General features: G+C 31.1%; 1 long non-coding RNA gene across 1 annotated transcript; it reads right to left on the bottom strand.

The window, feature by feature from the left end:
• Nucleotides 1–8,053: 8,053 nt before the first annotated feature.
• Nucleotides 8,054–18,986, bottom strand: LOC134727002 (uncharacterized). Its single transcript, XR_010108699.1, has 3 exons — nucleotides 18,884–18,986; nucleotides 9,265–9,359; nucleotides 8,054–8,232 (listed from the first exon to the last, which is right to left on the bottom strand). It is a non-coding gene; the product is annotated as an uncharacterized LOC134727002 (long non-coding RNA).
• Between the last annotated feature and the right edge of the window lie 302 nt (nucleotides 18,987–19,288).

Here is a 19,288-nt window from a genome sequence, read left to right as displayed (position 1 = left end):
AAACAAAACGAAACCTACAGTACTATTTCAAATGAAACAGTTTGTAGAGTATCCTCTGAACAATATTTTGGCTGTTTTTCGTATACTTACCATTGCATTAAAAGTACTCTGTTTTACGGGGAAAGTATATTGCTCCTGTTGATAATAAATATGGTCCTAATAAATCTTTGTCTTCAAATATTTGGCTTTGTGTGGTCCTGATGATAAATCCAGAAAAGCGCTTCGGGCACATACAATTTTAACGTGTTGCTTATATCTTTTATATATATATATAAGTCGCCATTTGATATTTTGTTTCTGTATTGTTCGTTTGTTTTTGTTTGTTGAGATGACCCGTTGTTTTTATCACCTGTAATCGTAAGTCTAAAGTGAAATCCTATGCATAGACCTAGTTTCCACAAATGTCTATTAATCAAAGGACCATTATTTAGAGAGAAAAAAATCAGCATATAAAATTCAGAAAGTTTTGATAACCACAAGGCCGGCAAGTAATTTTCCTACCTATATATTTAGCCCTGAGGTTTCAAAACGTGGATATATACTATCTCTACCTGTGATAAATACAGTTTTGTTAGTATAACAGGATTTTGACATTATCAAAACTTTGAATTGATTGATGGGTGGTTTCTGTCTTCAATTTAGACTTTGAAAAACATGGCTACCTTTGTAGATAGTGTTTATTAAAAAAAAAGGAAAGTAAAATAGCGTTAACATAATGGTAAGAATGCTGTTTTCGTTTTAAACAAGTTCAATTACAGTAAATTAAATTGAATTCCGACTTCAAGTTGGCTTGCACTAAAGTTTAATCCTGATAATGCATGTGATTTAGACATTAAGCTAGCTATAAAATAAGGTTCAGTCCCCAATTTTCTACATAAGAAAATGTCTGTACTTAATCAGGAATATAACAGTTAAGATCCATTCATTTGATGTATTTGAGCTTCTAAGTTTGTCATTTATCTCTTGCACGTTAAAGACACCCTTGTAGATTTCGAAAAAGAGTAGGCTAATGCCGCTACAAGGCAGCACTCGCACCCGCAAAGTTGAAAGGGTTTATTATAAGTTGCAAAACTTGTTTCCCAATCCACTATAAATAAATATGTTTAAACTAACTAAAAACTAATAAAAACTAAGTTTGTCATTTGAATACGACTTTACGTTGTGAAATTTTCTCGGAGTTCTGTAATTGTATATCTGCAATTTTACTGTGATTTAGATATTCATCTTATCAAAAGGAATCTATAATTACAATTAACATAAAATCAACATCAATGATCCTAATTGAAGTTTTCTACACCTCATGATCCTTCTGGTACATATCTGGATATCTCAAGATATTAAAAATGTTTTCAGATACTAATTTGTACTGAAGGTTTTAGACTATAATTATTTTTATAATAAGCAGAAAAGGTACTATAATGATATTTGATTTCACTTAAGTTAGATTCTTGGTATACCGCCATCTTGGATTGAGTAATCGCATACATAATCGGTCCAGCAATATGCCCAACTCTGGAGACAGATTTGCCATTTTTGGGTAGATTCTATGTTGTGTCATATGTACTGTTGTTTGTCTGTTTACTTTTTCATTTTTAGCAATGGCGTCGTCAGATAATTTTCAATTTGTGAGTTTGACTGTCCTTCTGGTATCTTCCGTCCCTCTTTTGATTATTTAAACAAAGAACATTTTTAATGCCATTTAAGGAGAAATAACTCTTATAGTAAACAAATTATACCGGACTGATATGGAAATGTTTAATTTTTACTTGTAGCAGACCACAAGTTTGGTGACACCATTTTTCTTTTTATTTTATCCAAGCATATTATCAAACCTTTTCTCACAATTTATTTCAAAATTCTATCTCAAAGATTTCTTTTAATGCACACAAATGTGTTTTCTCATGAACAGCCAATTTTACGCAAATTCGAAGGACTCATAGCTTGAAATTACCACGGCGTCCCTTACTTTCTTTTATATTTTTGAAAAAAGGATTTAAATTATTTGTTCGATATAATAAAACAGTTACAACTCAAATGAGTTGCTAAATATCCAAAATTGTCAACCGGAGTAATGGTTGTTCTCGAACTCATTATCTCCAAATGGACACGTTATATATATTATATGTTATTCAGGTCTCATACAGGGTATATACTGTGAAATTTCCGGCTTAGAGGTTATATCCCCTGAGCCGAAAGCGAAGGTGAAATAAGCCATAAGACGGGAAAGTCACAGTATATACCCTTTCTGAGACCTGAATTACACATATAATACGGATTACCCCTGACTAAATGTTATTTCCAGTGTAGGTATTTGTTGACAACACATATATAAATTGAAAAACACAACCTGATATGTTCGGCATACGTGAAGGATTTTCTAATTTGCTGTGAACTTAATTTTATCGTGTATGTAATAATTTTTAATAACACTTTTAACGTGAAATTTAAGTATTAAAAGTGTTAATTGCGTGATTTTGTATCAACAATGTATTATTGACTGAAGCACGACATTATTTCCCCTCTGTGAGCCTCTGACATTCTGATAGCTTTTGACTACGTCACATAGTAACCGGTGTTGTGATGACGTTTTTAAGGTTCCAATTGGGGATAAAAACGTCGTATATACCCCGGCAGTTCCCTGAATATATACTGACATCTCTGTGTCGTTATCCAATCACAAATTGACACATTTGTAATCCGTAATACATATTTTTATACCGCGGTCATAGTGACATTATAGCAATAAACACTACTGTGCTAAGCTGGTTTGACTCAAACATCAATAGAGCTTTTTTTAATTTAGTTATTTCATTCTTATTGAATGTGACAAACTTCTACTTATTACCGGTTTTTAAAAGCATCACGACGAATATCACATAATAGCAGTACCTGCTTACACTTTTAACACCTCAAATCAAACCTTCGTTTAAGTGGGATTCGTGTTGCTTAGTCTTTAGTTTACTATGTTATGTTTTTTGTACAAGTGTTTGTCTTTTTTATGATGATTTTTTTGTGGTTGCTCTTGAGCTGAACTGTCATATTGTCATGGTATTTATATGTTTGTATGCGATTTCAGATATGAAGTAAAACTGGCGAAATGGGTCAGGAGAGTTCTTCCCGTCACCTTAGGTCCATATCCAAATTTTTACTTATATAACAGTTTTCTCACAAATTGCTAGGCAAATTTGAACCGAGATTGACAAAACCATCATTGATGTATGAGGGTGTCTTATTTTAGAATTGAATTGAACGAACCCGCTTTTCAGGCAGCATGGAATGAACAAAAAAATAAGCAATAAGGGTATGGAACAAGTAAAGTTTATTATCTTTAAAATCGAATCAGATCAGGCCACATGTGTTTCGAAGTTTGGATATACATTCTGTCCAATAACATAAAAGTGTTAGATGGTTTCTTATTGGAATAACTAACCTTAGACCAATTTTGTTTTTGTTTTTGATTTTTGTTTTGATTTTGTCTTTTAGTTGAAAAACCTAAGGGAATCGTATTACTAATTGTTATTAACTAGAAAGGGACTGAATGCGTCGACATGGTAAAATGTTAACATTAACAATGAACCAATTTTACCTCACCAGATAAAAAGCAACATCTACCATGCGAATTCAGTCAGTCGAAATTTCGCTTCACTTTAGTTATTCTTCCTCTTAAAACAGTTTAATCACTTGGTACAGGACATTTTAAGAACAAAAGTTGGTTTTGGACCTGAATTTGTGGCTAGCCAAACCTCGTGCTTTTATGGCAACATTAATTTTAAGGTGACATTTTTTTCATACTTTAGTATCTCAAACTCATTTAAAAAAAATTGTCAATTGAATACATTCTTAATGTTTTTTTCTGTAATAATTTAAGACCTGTTTTACACATTTAACAAAATTACTACAGCATGAATCTCACATAATGTTTACTTTACAGATACATATGTCCGAGGAATCAAAATGATTAAAACAAAATTATTTATAAAAACATTTTGTCGAAACACTAGTACGTGACACCGCTATTTGTTATCTATTAATAATTTAGCTGGGAATTACAAAAATAACTAATACGTAAATCCCATTTTTGCTTAGGTATATCTATTTATATACTTTTCATCAAAATCTCGTGATACACACTTTTAAAATACAGGTAAGAAAACAAATTTTGATAATGTTTTTTCGGTAGTAACTTATATAATCAAAGGGATTCATGTCACTGAAATGTTACGAATATTTTAATACGATGAATCCAACTAGTATTTCCGGCTCCGGCCAAAACCCCGGCTTGTAACTTCCAATAACTCCCCTGCTGGTGACGAATGTCGTTTTGCTGATCCCTCTCTGTCATATCTTAATATGTCTTACTTTGTTCATTAACGGTTTGCAAATAGTGTCCTATAATTCTATGTACTCCAACAAATAAAACTAATCATGATTGAATTATTTCTATTAGATTTCTAGGAAACGGCTTTATAAAAGTAAAACAATAACAAAGGAGTGATAATCTGATAAACTACATACGAAAATTATCTTCTTACTTAAACCCGTTGTTGAAGATTTTAAAATGTTTTCTTCGATATTCTTATGTTTCTATGAAAATAAAAATGTGTTACAGTGTTTTTTTTTGGTTTTTTTTTTCAAAGTTTATGCCAGTAGTTGATCATGAGCTCTGCCGTTAGTACTTTAATATCAAACACTCTAACATTGTTCGCTTATAGATTTTCTTCATTATCTGAAATTAAGGTTTCAACTCACTCGGGTAAAGTTGACCTAAGTTGGCTTTGGAATAAGAAAAATCATGGTTATATAGCTTTTGAACTGTTTCGACACTTATTCATCATTGGCTTTTGAAAATTCGGCTTTGAGCGTTACTGGTTAAATCCAGAAAAGCGCGTTGGATGCATGCTATTTATAAGGTGTTTTTGAAAGGATAGATGCATTTCAACACCCATTGTTTTTAAAATTTGTACCATTATTTGGTACACACCATATTTATATTAGAGGAAATGGAGAAGAAAAAAATACTTATAAATCACATGGCCCTAAAAACTGACAGATTCTACTCAGTTAATTCGAATAAATTTCTCAGGGCCATCAATTTTTGTTCATTAGTGATTAAACTATTTATGTAAATCCGTTTCTCATTTTAAACACAAATATGTCTTACTTTGTTCATAAACAGTTTGCAAATAATGTCCTATAATTCTATGCACTCCAACAAATGAAAACTAATCATGATTGAATTATTTCTATTAGATTTCTAGGAAACGGGTAAAACAATAACAAAGGAGTGATAATCTGATAAACTACATACGAAAATTATCTGCTTACTAAAATCCGTTGTTGAAGATTTTAAAATGTTTTCTTCGATATACTTAATTGTTACAATGAATTGTACCACATCAGGGCTACACTTTTGATGTTTGAAAGTAACAGACATGCCAAACCCATAACGTTTTCTTTCTTTTGACTAGTTTAGTGAATGATATTTTGTAATTTTCGGCTTTACCCACTAATTATCATGATTATAAGCCGAATGTAAACAATCATAATGATAAATGTATAGTTCATAACAGAGAGCCAAGCCAAAAAGTATGTATTTAGAATAAATTAGACTATGAATGAATCAGATTTGACATATTAATACTCAGCCAACTTTATGAAGACCGTGTGCTGTTTTTGAAATTTGTTTTTTTTTCTGTTTCAGTGACCTTCCTTCATTTGTATATAAAATAATAATAGAGTTATGAACGGGTATTTATAAACAAGAGCACCACGGTCGGTGCAACATGTCATATTAAACAACGGCCGCTAACTTTTCAAGGACACATAAGATCCCCCTATTTTGTTGGGGTTAGTGTTTTATGTTGTGTTTTGTGTACCGTTTTTTCCCCGGTTTATGCGTCTGAATATCCATATATCTGTTGCAATTATTTTACTAGGCAAACATCAACTCAATTTTAAAAGACTGTAATAAATTAATTAGGAAAACATACAAATCAAGATATATCAAATTGTGAATGATAATTTTTTATGTAGTTTAACTCATAAGTAATTTTAAATGATAAGGTAAACGTCCTGAACTTACGACAACCCATAATTCAACATGAAAATAGCGTCGTCGTAACTCCAGCGGTATGGCAAATTCATTCAATCCCGTAGTTGCATTTCAAATTCAGAGAAATATAATGACATTTGCGGTCCAAACGGTCCATGGAGGTCCAAAATTTAAAAACTAAACGATTACAATTTGAAAATAATTGAAATATTGTATACTTATCTTAATGTATAGAAAAATATATCTTAACTGAGGTATACTAAAATCAATTATATATAACTACTTCTTGAATAAAGATCCTATATAATCCTTGTATCCATTAGCTCTTACGACTTGATAACATTGGTTACTGGAATACTACCAATCGACGCAGTGACTAAACCACTACGACACAAATTTAAACTTACCTTGTTGGAACCGAATGACTGACGTTTTTAAAAGGAGACACAAACAGATACCAATAAAAGGACAACCACCAAAATACAAGAACAGAAGATCCATATTAGGGGTCTCAACATAATATACTCTTTATCAAATTTCATTGCTTTACTAGATTTTAAAATCTTTTTGATCACTAATTTGAGACATATACTCATAACTCTTGCAATAAAGGTTCTTACTCTGAATAGTGTTTGTCGTGTTTTCCTGCGGAATGAACACCATCATTAGCACAGTATCAATGACAAACCCCAAAAAGTAATAACTGTAGCTTGTCCTATTGATTAACATTCAGCAATAAAAATAAAGGCAACAGTAGTATACCACTATTCTTCATAAATCAAATATGGGTCCCAAAACCAGATCTGAAGGAAAAAAGTCAGCTATAAGAGGAAAAAACAACGGAATAATAGAAACACTGAACTGGTACAAAGACAATCGCAAACATACATAGAAACGGAATATTTGATAGCAACTGCTATATTCCTGACTTAGTAAAGGACCTTTTTAGAAAAAATGATGGGTTGAACAAAGTTTTATGGCTAGCCATATCTCCTGCTTATTTGACAGTGTTTAAAATACCTTTTAAAAGTCAACATTACGTGCCATAACACAATGTTGACTACCATAACCCTTTTTTGACATTTTGACCTGTTGCGTCTGTTTGTTTTGTTGACACATTGCTGTCAATATGATGGGATTGTATTGACTTCAATACAATAAGAGGTGCAGCTAGCTACAAAACCAGGTTAACCTAACTTTTCTACATAAATCATGAATGTACTAAGTCACCACTATACTTGTTGATATCAATTCGTCTAAGGTTGATGAACTTCTGATTTCTGTTAAGGGAATAAGCATTTTGAATTTTCCCCCGAGTTTAAATTTTTTATATTTCACTCGTAAAAGAGTGAATTTATCGGCTCCTCATATTTTAATGATGAAATAAATTATGACCTTTGAATTTGCAAATCAAAAACGACAGCTCAATCAAAAGATGTGTTCAGGCATGATCAAGTACACTTGTCAGATTAAGTTATAGTGTTTGCAGCATGACGAATTTGCATAGATATGACGGACATGACGTCATTGTCTAATGTTTTCTCGAGTGTCAAGCCCATGCTTTACAAAAATATAAGACAGAAATATCAAATACATAGAAATTGCAGTCCCTCTTACAAAATAGGACCAATCTTGTGTGGAATTTTCATATGTGAAGGTAGGTAAAAACTATTAATCTTCTTTAAATTGACAAATATTGCCAAAATGCATACGCTATCAACTCAGGATTCTCTTGACACATATATTTGAAATACATGATCTATAGCTATTTTAGTAAGAATTTTGAGTTTTTGTTGCCAATCGAAATTTCAGATAGCCAACATAATAAAACAAAGTTTAGCATACAACTATGAATACATATAAAACATGTTTCAAGATATATATTTGTGTACGCTAATAAAAGTCTACAATTTATAGTTCACCAATAACCATAACTATCTCTTCCTTCTAATATGAAATAGTTCATATTTGTTTGTCGTTTATCTTAATGAAAATAATTTTAGATTTTGCAAAATGTTGATAATATATGTAGGTTTATTCAATTTCGGAAATACATAATACTTCAACCACATGATCAATGCAACTAGTAAAGGAATCATCCACTTGTTCTTCTTTACAGCTCTCTTACACCAACGCATAAATCTCTTAATCCGATTCATCAGTATCCTATATATATTTCACTAGAATGGAAATGAAATATAATACAGTATCATACTACAGAGTGTTGCATATTTGTTTTTAGTTCATTATTATTGCACATACTACGGCCGTTAGTGTTTCGTTTGAACTGTTTTACATTTGTCATGTCAGGACCTTTTATAGTTGACTATGCAGTTTGGGATTTGCTCATATTCAACACTGTACAGTAAACTATAGTTCTGAATGTCTGTGTCATACTGTATAGTGGAGTTTTGCCTCATTGGTCATCTTACTACATCTTCTTTTTACACGAAAGTCACAATATCTTAACAAAGTTCGAAATAAATATTAGAAATTGTGCATTAGTTTAGTATACAAGCATGCATCGTTTGCAAATTTACAAATAACTCGATTTATTTGAGTTCAAATGGAAGTCTTAGTTCATTCTTGTCACGACGATTTAGAGGTTATACAGTTAAGTATCTATGGTTGAAAATTATACGTTACTACTAGATGTGATTTGTTTTCATTGACTTTGTATTTGTCTCATTAACATATGAATAGCTTTTCTTTTTCCCATTTGATTGCATTCCAATTGAACACAAAATGTTAGTATTTACCTTGTTACAACCGTCTTAATCTAAAATTACAACTTAATCGTTTTGAAGGAGAAGGTTTCATTGATGTTTAATAAATTCGTTCTTCACTGTCACTCTCCCTCATTTAAATTAGTTGGCAATCATTTCTTCATTGAAAACGCTAAATTAAATTACAATTTAACTTCTGTTATAAAATTCCCAAGCCAATTTCAACCAGTCTTGATCAAAAGTTTAAAGATGAACCTTTGACACTGGAATTTGTTAGTCGTCCCCATGATTTAATACTTCAATTTGTCAGCCGTGTGGTTGAGGTTTATAACAAACATTGTTATTTTTAGATAAGATTTTATCTTTAATCAATCAAACATTTGTAAAGGAGTTATAAAGATAACTCAATGGATTCAATTTACATTGAGAGATTAAAAAATGTTGATGAGAATTTTAAAATATCTATTCTAATGAATAATTTCTTACCGTGATGCACTTTATATATATCTTAAAAAATGTTTCTTTTCTTTACTAAAATCAATGTATTTCCCTCCTGCTTCCTGGTTCCAAGTCTACTGTTGCTGTTAATAGATATATTTACACTCCAGATAAGATTAAGATTGTAACACAATATTGACCGCTGTACCCTTTTTTTTTGGGACATATTTACCTGTTTATTTTTTTTTTTTCGTTATAAAATCTTTGACCAATTGAAAATAAAGGCCATGGCTTCAAAGTGTCTACTCAGGAAACAAATAATCATGATTAATGTTTGCAAATTAGGTACTTTTAACAAATTGAAGACAGATAATCACAAACAAATGCTTGTTGTTGGCCATTTGAAGTCAAATGAATATTTTCGAAAATCTTCACATTGTTCAATTGTTTACTGCAGTTTTAGATAAACAAGACTATTCACAGTGACATCCGACATCCAAATGGTTCCGTTCTTTCTACGGACATGATTTCTTACTGTGTCCTAACCATACTGGCCACAAATGTTTGAACTCGATGGTATCTAACATTCGGCACGGTGACGGAACATCAACAGAGCAAAGGTAGGTTTCTGCTTATTTAAAAAAAAATGGAATGAAAGAAATGAGTCATGTCAAAATGGAATAAACTGGTTTTGTTAATGCATACTACGCGTTTTTGCCATAAATTTCACAATGCACAGCCCGGATTTACTTCAGTGTATTAAAACATAAACTATAATATTTAATATGAGTTTACGGTCTAAAAAAATTGATGCATGCATACTTTATATGTGATTTTCTTGCACAATATAATGGTTATCTTTACCAGTTATCCAATCACACTATGATAGTTTAAAATAAATCTTCTTAAGGATAAAAGAGGGACGAAAGATACCAAAGGGACATTCATTAAAATGCATGATAATAAGACAAATAAATATGCACGCAGAATCGACACAGAAAATTAATGTTTTTGGGATGGAAAGATATTATTATGCATTAAAAGATTATTACTTAAAACAAATGCAGGACAATTACTGTAATTTTAGCTTCTTCCCCTAAAAATCAAATGGCTCTCTATAAATATAACCGAGGCCTAACAATAAAATACGACTTTAAATAACATACTTTTCATCCTGATTGATGATTTTTCCTTATATGATAAGATCGGTTAGATCTGTATCGAAAGCCTTTGTAAAATACTTGGCAACGATTTTAGCCTACACATATGTTTTACGTTTTCCTGCCATATGGTCAGATAGTATATCTCAACCCTCAAATATATTGGAACACATTGAACACTTGAAACCTTATGAATTAAGAGTGTTACAAACTTTCAAGTGCCTTTTGTGTGAACCTTGATTTGTGTACTTATTTTTTTTTTACATTTTCCATACTTGAAAAGGTTAATTCTCAACATGTGTGTTCATGTGGCCAAGAAAATGGACGTTGTCTACAGACTTTTTGTGACGGATTTAGCATTCATATTTCTGTTTGTCAGTGTCTTTTTTTAATGACGTTTTTGGACACTTTTTGTTTTTAATTTTTTCCCACAAAAGCAGCAAAACCAGTAATCATATATAGGTTGACCATCGATGCTGTTGACTGCAGTTGTAACAGCTAATGAGTTTCATTAATAAGTTCATGAAATGGCTCATCAAATTCCTCCATTGCAACCTTTCCTCACTTCTGAGACCAAATAATCCCTTACCCAAAATAAATGATCGAACTCCAAACGTTCCTACCTTACTAAAGACGATGTGGTATGATTGCCAATGAGACAACGCTCCACAAGAAACCAAAATGACATAGAAATTAACAACTATAGTATAGGTCACCGTACGGACTTCAACAATGAAGCCCATACCGCAAAGTCAGCTAAAAAAGTCCCCGAAATGTATATATTTAAGTAAGGGTAATCTTTAAAATGATACAACTTTTGGCGAAAATCGCTCATTTACTTTACAGGTTCTGTCATCAGATGAGTTTAAGCTTTTTTCAATTGTTTTGATTGTTTGTTATTTTGTTGTGATGTGGGCAGGAGGCGCCAACAAGTTTAATCCCATCATTCTGTATGTGCCAGGCCAGTCCCGAATCAAGGAGCATGTAATTCAGAGGTTGGTTTGGTTGCTTCATAGTGTATTCGTTCTGAACATAAGATAGGCAGTTACTTTTCTAGTTTGAATTGTTTAACATTTGTCCTGTAATATCTTGCTATGCGGTAAGGATGTTTGTCTCATTGTTATATGCAATATGCTGACCTAACTATGATAACTTTACCGTCGTTTCTAAAGGAAAGTTGTCTCATTGTCAATGTTTACGAGGGGAGTGGCCACTTTGTTTGATCTAAATAAGACGTAATTATGATGAATTTCGAAATTTATCAAACCAACTTTTATTGACATTGGAAACACTTAATTGTAGTTTTTGTTTCAAAGGTTGTCTTAAAGTTGCATTTGAATTTGATCTATGAATATGATATCGAAAACATGCCTATGAAGTTAAATGTGCTAACCTGAAATTCAGGAGAAAATTACAAATCCCGAAGCTATCTTATGTGTGCTCAAAAATGAAAACTTCCATAAGAGCGCGAGTGACATAGTATATATAAAACCAGAAAATCTGGCGGGGTTGCATACATGATTAACTCAGGTAGAATAATATAGAATAAAGACTGTTTTTGACTGTTCGTCAATGATTGAATGAATAAATTAATTAATGAATAATTAGTAAATAGTAAATATAATATTAGTCCAGTCAAACTAAGATTTAACCTCAAACTAATTGCAACAGAAAATGTTTAATTTCTAATCTATAGCATTATACCCTTTATATACAAAGAAAAATTTCCCATAAAATCTAACTTGAGGAAAACTCAAAATCAGCATTTTAAATTTCCTATGGAAATGAACATTGGAAGGGGAGATAAGTCTTGCAAAAATGAGTCTTGTTTGGTCAGTTTTCGGCTGTTTTTCTTGAAATTTATGTAAAGTATGATACTTTGATGGGGTTATAAGTTTGTATTTGACTAAATTATATAATCCTCTGCTCATGAAATGTACAAAACTGAAGTGTTGTTGGTAGTTTTTTTCCCATGCATTTTTCATTAAAGAAATTGCAAAATTGAAGCTTTGTAACCATTTTGAAAAAATAATATATACTATGTTTTTTCAGAAAATTACTTATCTAATGAAACTTTAAAACACAAAAACAAGAATATATGCTTAATTATTTTTAATAAATTTCAGATTCTTTACCTTGACATGTTGAAAAATGGAATAAATGGTCAACGAATAAATTAAGAAATCTAGATTATAGCTTGATACAATAAATGAAAACACCTTTAGTGTTGTTTGTTATACTCTAAATACCGCTAAATCAAGAATCAATACATTCTGATGAATAGAAGCGGTAAAGTTATAATTTTGTATCAATTTTTATTGATACTTCTGCCTTTCTTGCAAGAGTTATCTCCCTTTTCAATGCAAATCGCCATAGGAATTTTAAATTGTGATTTTTTTTAACTTCCTCAAGTGAGATTTTATGTAAAATTAAGAAAGGGAATGGTGAATATGTCAAAGCGACAACCACCCGACCATATAGCAGACAACAGCCGAAGGCAACCAATGGGTCTTCAATGTAGCGGGAATTCCTACACCCGTAGGTGTCCTTCAGCTGGCCCCTCAAAATATGCATACTAGTACAGTGATAATTGACGTCATCATAAACTCCGAATTATACACAAATAACTTAAATTTTAAAATCATACAAGACTAACAAAGGCCAGAGGCTCCTGACTTGGTACAGGGGCAAAATAGGGCAGGGTTAAACATGTTTATGAGATCTCAACCCGCCCCTATACCTCTAGCCAATGTAGAAAAGTAAACGCATAACAATACGCACATTAAAATTCAGATCAAGAGAAGTCCGAGTCCGATGTCAAAAGATGTAACAAAAGAAAATACATAAAATGACACTATTACATAAATAACAACAGACTACTAGCAGTTAACTGGCATGCCAGCTCCAGACTTCAATTAAACTGATTGAAAGATTATGTCTTCATCGTATAAATATCAGGCACAATCCCTCCCGTTATGTGACTTTTTTCCATGTATATTTGGTGTATAATGCTATAAAGATTAAAACTTTAAAATCTTATGTTGCAATGACTTTCAGGTTAGGGTCAAATTTATGCTAGATTGACTGGACTATATTGTAAACAAATCGTATACTAGTAGTATAGTAAAACATTGAAGCTTTACTAGTATAGAATATAATAAAGTTTGATACAAGTTATTTTACATTCTTATATGACGACCTATTATCTTCAACTAGTATACTCACAATATATATCTACCTTTAACGCAAACGCAGTAATACACAAAAACGGCTGTTCCGCTTTACGACTAAAATTATTTATACTGTCAGATATTCTCAATTTTCGACATCAAAATCGCCAGTTTACGAAGGCCAATATTCAGATACAATATATTTATATCTATTTAACAGCAAAATAAACAAATCAGTCCATTTCAATTTATTTTTAATGGTAAAATTTCTTAAAGCGAAAATTCCACGAAATGATGTTATTGTCTTAACTTGGCAACGAAACAAGGTGACGTCACAAATATGTTTTAGGAAACAAAAAAATCAAATGTGAATACCGGGTGTTTTAAAGCTTCTTGCACGCCTAAGAACAAATAAAATTAAATTGAAAAAAATTAAAATACAGGTTAAAAATGCGATTATAAAAAAATAATAATTAAATTATATAAAATTACTAATATCGTTGATATTGGGAAAAACGGAACAGCCACAACAGTATCGTATGTATAAGGCTATCACGATTAACAAAATAACCGATTTTTTACAATCAGAATCGAAATAATTCATGGCAGCCGTAGATTTGTTTTCATTTAACCATGGGATGGGCATTTGTATTCGTATTTTGCCACTTGCTAACTCTCATGCTAAAATAATCGAATATAAATCCCCAACTGATAGTTCAATAAAAACAAATCTACGGCTGCCATGAACTATTTCTTAAAAAAACAAATATCTTAAAATTCATTCGATAGACAATGTTCAGATTCGTGTTAACGTTGCTTGTTATAAATTGTTTGGTTAAAAAATAAGGTTGATAGACTTCGACAAAACCTGATAATTTGACATGGCCCATTGTCTTCGTCCAATACACAGATATACAAGTAGTGAGGTGCTAAAGGTGACTACGTTTGTAATCTCCATGCCAGTATCTTTATTTTTTCCTACTACATTATTTGCGTGTAATTTAGACACGGTAAGGTATCATCTAAGAAAAAATAGAAAGTATTTGGATATCACTGTGAATTGTCTTGTTTTTCTAAAACTGTAGTAAGTAATAGGACAATGTGAAGATTTAGAAAATGTCCACATGACTTCAAAATTGTCAACAACATGCATTTGTGGGTAATTGTCTTTCTTCAATTTGTTGAAAGTATAATTTGCAAACAATGATCATAATAATTCGTTTTTTAAGTATACACTTTGATGCAATGGGCTTTATTTTCAATTAGTTAATGTTTGTATAAAAAGTAAATGTATATATATATTCTGCGAAATCATAAACATGATAAAAGATAAAAAGAAAATACGCCGAAACCTACCTTATCTCTATCTATTGATGTTCCGTCACCGTGTCGGATGTTAGATACTATCAGGTCCGAACTTTTTTGCCGAAGTAGATGAGTCACAGTGTAATTTAAATTTTCTATTTCATCAAAACTAATACAAAGGCTAAAAGCTTTCAGAAAATACAACGCTTTTATGACGGGACAGATCAATATATGTTTTCAATGATGCTCGAAGTGTTGCGAAAGTCATCGTGATATGATTCATACATTTTTATCATTTTAAAATTTGTTTTTCATCTATGGTAAGTGTTGGTAAATATTCTTTGATAAAGTTTTATTTACTACTATTTTTAACAATAAACATCTGAAACATAGTTTTATTCGTACTCTCTCTCTTCTTTAACAAATACTTTCAAATATCAATTAAAGAATTGTCTTATAAGATCAACTCGTAGTAAGGATTATTATCTTTAACACTGATTTAATGAATGTTTTAAGTTGTTGATATACAAATAATAGGTTTTAATGATTGTTTCCTTGTATCTGTTTGCAAATGAGAAGCGATTGATACCAAAAGTAGATTAATACTCATATGTCGAAAATTAACTGACTCGTTTGAATCATTTTATGCTTGTTATTTCGGGGTCTTTCATAAATGAATATGCGGTATGTACTTTGTCCATTACTTAATGCTGTACTGTGACCTATAATTGTTAATTTCTCCGTCATTTAGGCTCTTGTGGAGAGTGGTCTCATTAGCAATCCTATCACATCTTCTTATCTATACATGTATTAGCAAGATGACTAGCAAATAAAAAAGAAGACACTAATAAATAAACAACGGTACACAAAGCACAATATAGAAAACTGAGCCACACAAACCGCACTGAAACTGGGGGCGATCTAATGTTCACACATCCTGCTCTATAGGTGGCACCCGCGGTTTACTGATTGTAGTACAAACCCGATGGTAAGTAGAATTCGGTTGATGCCATTTGAAACTTTTTAGAAAAAATCATTAACATATGTGTTGTTCATGTCAAAACCCAAAAATGTTTTGAAGAGAAAATATTGTTTAAAATAAAATGCAGAAAGATTAAATAAAATATAAAGGTGTATTTTTACGACAATTTTTTGTATTAATGTATACTTCTATAAATGCGAATTTTTTTCTTATTTCTTTAGTACAAAAACTTTTGGTAAAAAGTCAGGAATATGACAGTTCTTGTCCATTCTTTTTTGATGCGTTATGTTAATTTGATATTGCCATGTGATTTATATGGACTTTCCGAATTGCTTTTCCTCTAAGGTCAGTTTTTTTGTGATTTTACTTTTTAATACGAATAAACAAATCATTTCAGATTAATCTAAAATCATGCTGTAGTGTATAGTATTATCCTAAACTGCTTTCATTTGTTATTAAATTGATGTACTGAGAAACAAGAAAACATCAGTTGTAACTTCGGTGAATTATATTTGCCGTTTTTTCTACAACGGAGATCGCTTATTTCCAAGTTCATGCGGTTATGAGTTTTTACGATCCCTTTCGTATATTTCACATATATGTGAATAAAACAAATCCAGAACGAAGCTAATCAAAATATACACAATCATAACGTCTATATGTGTATCTCATTTATGCGAATAATTAGATATATTATTTCTTAACACATACTTCAAACCGGAACTGAAACTGAAAGTGCATTACGTACGCATCTTTCAAAATATTTTTTTAATAAAATCATTCTTAGCCCTGATAAACAGATAGTATGCGTACCGACAGAAAACTTTGTTAATATAAATAGGGTAGAGACTAAATATGTGTGAATGTTAGTAACAGAAAAATACTGATAAAGTATGATTACCTTTATATGTCTTACTGAACAGTGCAAATGTTTTTGTTTTGTAAAAATTTAAATAAAAGATATCTATCTAAAGTCGATTCATTTAGCAGCTTCTTGTTGACTATGTTTAACTTAAATGTTTATTTGGTAGGAAATAGAAAAAAAAAACATTATTATCCCAGATGAACAATTAAATATGAAATTGAATAAACTGTCAGTAACATATAGATATCCTTACACCTTTCCTTTGCATAACTTTAGACTCAAAACATTTCAAATCTATGTGCCAAATCCCCCCACCCACTCCAAAAAAAACCCAAAAAGGTTGAACAAACTCGACTTAATTCAAATCAATCGTTAAACCTACCTAAACTAGTTATTAACATTCGTGACGATATTTTCAACTGTACAAAACGGGAGATAGGGTAAACAATCGTAATTTTGACTCATTAAACATGTTTACTGAAAGGAATTCCTAAAAAACCTAACAAGTCAAGAACAGACCATTTTTCAAACGTAAACGCAAATGCAAAAAATGTACTACAATTATTAGGGAACGTCTGAAAAGGGGGCAATTATTGACCAAAATGGTAACTTTGATAAAATAGATCAGTTTTAAAGACAGATTGTTTCAGTATAAACCTGGCGAGCTTAAATGGATGCAAAATCATAGAAGCTTAGACCCGATTCTGATTTGTTTTATGTTAAATTCATCATCTATTAAAATTAAAATTCAATCTTAAACTATTCTGACACTTTATAGATCAAAAACAGTTGCCAATTTTAGATAATATCTAAAAGAAATCTCGATCTTCCATCGCTTCCAAGATTTTCAACCACAAGAGTGTTACAGACGTCTCTACCCTCAGGTATTGTGAAATTAAAATAAAACTAGAAAAAGGGTTAATAAGAATTTGTTAAAAAAAAGTAATTTAACAACAACAACAACAAAAGAACGAACTGCAAAGAAAATGCAAATTTAAAGTATCCTATCAAGTGACAAAACCAAAAGCAAAAACAAAGCAACAAAAGCAAAATAGCCTTATATTTCTTATTTGGTACAGACGTTTTCTGATATAGAAATTGGCGGATCAAAACTTGTTTTATAGGTAGCTAAACCTTCTACCTGCACTTCATTTAGATTTCAATCACACTGGCAACAATGTGTGAGAAAATTAACCTGACATTATAAGTTTAACTGTTAAAAGTTTGGGAACAGTTGTCCAACATTGTGTTAATATCATAATCACTATAAAAACAAGAACCTATTTCTACAAAGAAAAACTAAATTGCATTAAAACTCTGTAGACAAAATACATCAGCAAAAAAATGAGAGACAAACATATTAAACAGGATATTTGTACCATTACACATTTGCAGGATGTAAAAATATCTGTTCCCATCAAAAAGATAAATAAATCATGGACTAAACAGTAATGGTTAAAATGAACAACATTTTTGTACAAATAAAAAGACCACTATAGGTTGCATTTGGTAAATTCAGCTGTTTCTTCAACCACGCCTCTTTTGGAGAGATATATAATATTTATAGGTGTGTTAATTTGTTAATGTACTGGTTCGCATTTATGATCTCTGTGTTCCATCTCATAGAGCCATCACTTGGGAATGTAACCATTAGAGAAAAACTCAATTCTTAGGAGGTCAAGAAATGGAGCTAAGGGTAGTGTAAAATGTTAGAATAAGTTTTAACTCTTAGATGTTCAGGGCATATAAATGTTGAAAATATGCCGCACAGCACTATATTTTGACCTTTGAATAAAATAGTAGTGCATATAAACTTTCCGTTCTGGGATTTTATTTTCACGAAACTTCATAGTAAAAGTGTCATAGTTTAAACCGCAAAGGCATTTCCTATGAGAAATTGCATTGTGTGTATTTACTGATTGCAACCTATAACATGCAATTGAGATGATAAATAACGTCAGTTCATAAGAGCTTTATATACCTAAAGACCATCACGTATTTTTTGTGAAGTTGTTACGGTATATTTATAAAAAAAAGTCTTGGTATCTTTTGATGAACTTTTTTGTAACCTTAGTTCATCAACTTTCAGTCTGGACATTGGTGACATATTATAATATCTCAGTAGCAGCTGTTCGGTCTCTTATTCCGAATGAGTTGAAATATATACTTATAAATATTTACTTACCATGATTGTGTGTTCACTATTTTCTTATTATTTGTTTCTCTTAGAACTAGAATTAATGCATTTCTTGTCGTGCTTCCTGGTATAAATTTTTCTTTATATTCACTATAAATAGAAATAGTAACACTTAAGATAACAAAATTGATAAAGTATTAATCAATAACTTATAAAAACCAAAGTGCTTTGCTTTGCAACGAATTATTGCACGCAAAGATTATGTAAACAAATTAAAGTCAAAACCTTACCCAACTTACATTTTGTTGACCTTACATCCGTCTAACAATCTTTAAAACCTTGCGATGCGATTGCGTTGGATAAAAATCGCATTTTTTATAAGTGAACATGTAAAATATCTTTCTTGGTAGAAGGGTATACAGCATACACAACATTTTTCAAAAGACCAAAAAA

This window comes from Mytilus trossulus, chromosome 7 (genome assembly GCF_036588685.1).
Source record: "Mytilus trossulus isolate FHL-02 chromosome 7, PNRI_Mtr1.1.1.hap1, whole genome shotgun sequence".
In the NCBI taxonomy this organism is placed as follows: domain Eukaryota; kingdom Metazoa; phylum Mollusca; class Bivalvia; order Mytilida; family Mytilidae; genus Mytilus; species Mytilus trossulus.
Note: the sequence above shows the minus strand (reverse complement) of the source record. Positions and strands in the feature narration are given on the sequence as shown.